Here is a 4,164-nt window from a genome sequence, read left to right as displayed (position 1 = left end):
CATAGGAAACAAAAGCAAAAAGAGACAAAATGGGTATATCAAACTAAAAAGCTTCTGCAGAGCTCAGGAAACAACCAACAGTGTCATGACCTACAGAAGCAGGGAGAAACATTCGTTACCTATTCCTCTAACAAGGGTTTGATCATCAGAATATATGAGGAACTCAAACAGCTCAGAGGTTTTGATGGAGAAATGAAGAGAAGGTGCTGCCACGTAGAGAAATAAAGAAGTCAGAAAGAGAAGTTTGGGAGAAACAAACCACACTTTCCAGGTACTGGGAGGTTCTGCTGCTCTCTCTGACTCAGTGAAGTGTCTTAAACACACCTCCTTCCGTCTCCTTCCCCCATGGGGTCATTGCCCCTGTGATGGCCCTGTTGGTTCCTCTTGTCAACCAAGTAACAGAATGGAAGAGCTTTCATTTCCTCAGCATCTTCCTCTTCACACACGATGAACAAATCCACACCATTCTATCCCAGAGCGCTTCTTATCATTGTCTCCTGTCCAACGCTACAGTCCAAGCTTAGCCAGTTTCCTCAGTTAATATTTCATGGATTTTCGCAGCATAACTCCAATCCCTGCCTCTATCTCTGGGCAGGTTTCCCATTAACACTGCAGAAGCCCCCATTCTGTGCAATGAGGCACAGCGACACACCAGACACCCACTCCAGCCTGGCCCCTGGAGGATTTGAATTGAGATTGGAACTCTGCAGAGTTGCCCAGGAACATGGTTTCACACATCCTCCTGTAGGAAATCCATAACCACTATCACCAAGTGGTCCTTTCCAGCATTTCAGGGTGTGGGGGATGCTGGTTGGTCCCCGCAGTGGCAGATCATGTGACAACAACTCTATGGAGATCCTATGAAGATCCCATGGAGGTCCTGTGGAGGTCCTATGGAGGCCCTGTGGAGAACCTATGGAGGTCCTGTGGATGTCTTATGGAGATCCTATGGAGGTCCCGTGGAGGTCCTATTGAGATTCTGTGGAGGTCCTGTGGAGATTCTATGGAGAACCTATGGAGGTTCCATGGAGGTCTTATGGAGATTCTACGGAGGTCCTGTAGAGGTCCCATGGAGATTCTATGGGGGTCCTGTGGAGGTCCTATGGAGAACCTATGGAGGTCCTATTAAAATCCTATGGAGGTCCCATGGAGGTCCCATTGAGATTCTGTGGAGGTCCTGTGGAGGTCTCCTGGAGATTCTATAGAGGTCTTGCAGATCCTATGGAGATTCTAGCACTTTTCCATGCATGAGGGTAGGAAATAAGACTTGGGAGTTTCAGGATAGGAAGTCCAAGGCCAGCACTGTTTTCTGAGGAAACTCAAAGTCAATAGTTTCATGTTCCAGAAGAAGCCCAAATCTTATATGGCTGCTAGGGACACATAAGCATCTTCTTCACACAGGATGAACAAACTTCACACACTTCTTCACACACTTCTTCCTCAGTAAGGCACAGAGACACGGGCAGAAAGAAAGCCAGTCAAGGAAAACAAAGCCTATGACTGGCAGCCAGCCAGGCAGACACACTTACAAACACAGACACAGACACACGCACACACACACACACAATCAGTCAGGATCCTACAGATAAAACAGAGATGAAGATAGATGCCAGCAGACATGCAGAGTACTCCTCAGTACAAAGAAAAAAAAATACTTTGTTCCTGCCCTGTGCACAGTGTAAGCATGTCTTGTGCTCTGCAATCAAAAACTCTTTTCTCTCCAGATGTCGACAAGAAACCTTCCCTCTCAGCCCAGCTGTGCCCCCTAGTGAGTAAGGTTGGAGAGAACGTGACCTTGTTCTGCAACTCTGGAAGCTCATTTGACCTGTGCCTTCTAACCAGGAAGGGGAGGCCCTGGACACTGGCTCACTGGGCTGCAGAGACACAGTGGGGCATTCAGGCCAGCTTCCCTCTGGGTCTTGGGGCTGGTGATGGGACCTGTAGATGCTGCAGCTCTCTGTCGATGGCTCTGCCTGTGAGTGCTCAGTCCTGAGTGACCCACTGCACCTGTTACGGGAGGAGCATGCCCTGCAAAACACTAAATCATGGAGCCATGTCTAAGGGATAGTCAGATGGAGACATGGGGATTTTAGGGATCCTGGATGCCCAAGACCATGGGAACCCACCTCCTGCATCAGCATGACGCAGATGTGAGACATGGAGTCAAAGGAGATCATTTCGGAGCTTTAAGATTGGACTGCCCTGCTAGATTTGGGGCTACCACGTACCCTGTTTTTGTTTGGCCTTTGTTTTGGCCAAATTCTTCCATTTGGAACAGCTGTATTTACCCAATACCCGTACCCCTATTGTATCTAGAAAGTAACTAACTTGCTTTTAGTTTTACAGGCTCATAGGCGGAAGGGACGTGCTTTGTCTTGCAATTCACCTGCCTCAGCCTCCCAAAGTGCTGGCATTACAGGTGGGAGCCCCGCCTTGATAGTTCACATTTTGATTATGCATCCACCAATTGCTAAACACTGGGGTTGTTTTCCCTATTTACCTATTGTGAAAAATGACACAAAACAAGACACACTTTATATGATTCCATTTATATGAAATATCCAGAGTATGCAAATCCATAGAAACAGAAGGTGTGTTCCTGATTCTTAAGCTGAGGGATGAGGACAATTTGGATGATGACTCGGGGGCTTTCTTTCTCGGGTCATGGAAATGATCTGGAATTAGATAGAGGTGGTGATTGTGCCAAAAAACACTGATTTCTCACCTTAAAATGGTGTGAATTCTATCCCATAAGTAAATAAACAAATACTTAATCTATATCCAGGTCTCTGCCCAGGGTTTGGGAAGCTGGAGAGTTTCGCCACAGCCCTAACAGAGAGGAAAACTCAGTTCAGCTCCATCGTGGAAGCTTCTCCTGAGACCATCAGAAACCTGAGCTCTAGGAGCAGCTGAGTAACCTGAATGCCAAGGAGGGGGGCGCATCATGACCAGTTCCATGGAGACAGAACCCATAAGGGTGGGAGGCTGCTGTACACACTGAGGGAGGGACATCAGCTAACAGTGAATGTGGGGAGTCAATGTTTTCTGCTTCCCTAGAGATCAAGACACACCTGGGGATCTAAGACAGAGGGGCACTGTGCACTCACCTACAAGTTCTTTCCCATGGGTCTCAACTGAGCATTCACAAGACTGATTGGGAGCAAGATGGAGACCCCACACTGGTGATCAGACAGAAAGAGCTTCCACTGTGCATGGCCTGAAATCTCATTTCCCACCCAGGTGCTTCTCTCACATGGAGGAAAAGACATAAGCCATTGGAAGAGGCTCAGATAATTCTGCCCACCTCAGATCCCAGGTAATGACTCACTGTGGCTGGAAGAAAGTGGATCATAAAATCCCTCTACCCTAGGAGGAGTGCAGAGAACAATCCTGGACCGTGATCCTAGACAAAGACCATTAGAGATATGCACATTTGGAATATTTGGAATAGGGACAGAAAACCCCTCCCCACCAAACAAATCTACCCAGTAGAATGCAGCTGCCATGAGGAGCGGGGACAGAAACATGGAGACAGCCCCACCCTCAAGGCCCAGGCACACAGAAACTGCCCGAGACTGAGGCTGGAGGAGGACAGGAGAAACGTCTGCTCTCGACCAGGAGCCTCTCCTGAGAAGCAAGCAGGAGCACCCACAGCTGGGGTTAGGGGACCTAAGGATCCGCTGATGACTTGGTTAATGCGGTGAGCTTCAGCTGACTCTGTTTCAGCAGTCCCAGTGCATGCTGGAGGGCCCATGAGTGTCATGGCCACGGAGCAAGAAAAAAAGGACACGCTGCCAGGCGCGGTGACTCACGCCTGTAATCCCAGCACTTTGGGAGGTCCAGGTGGGCAGATTACCTGCGGTCAGGAGTTCAAGACCAGCCTGGCCAATATGGCGAAATCCTGTCCCTACTGAAAATACAAAAATTAGCCAGGTGTGGTGGAAGGTGCCTGTAATCCCAGCTACTCAGGAGGCTGAGGCAGGAGAATCAGGGGACAGAGGTTGTAGTGACCCAAGATCGCGCCACTGCACTCCAGCCTGGGCGACAGAGTGAAATTCCATCTCAAAAAAATTTTTTTAAAAGGAATCAAAGAAAAAAAGGACATGCATGGAACCAACACCAGCGACTCCCTCTCACCAAGGACCAAGTAGCCACCACTGTCGC

Source organism: Theropithecus gelada, chromosome 19 (genome assembly GCF_003255815.1).
Source record: "Theropithecus gelada isolate Dixy chromosome 19, Tgel_1.0, whole genome shotgun sequence".
Lineage (NCBI taxonomy): Eukaryota > Metazoa > Chordata > Mammalia > Primates > Cercopithecidae > Theropithecus > Theropithecus gelada.
This window is presented reverse-complemented; position numbering follows the sequence as displayed.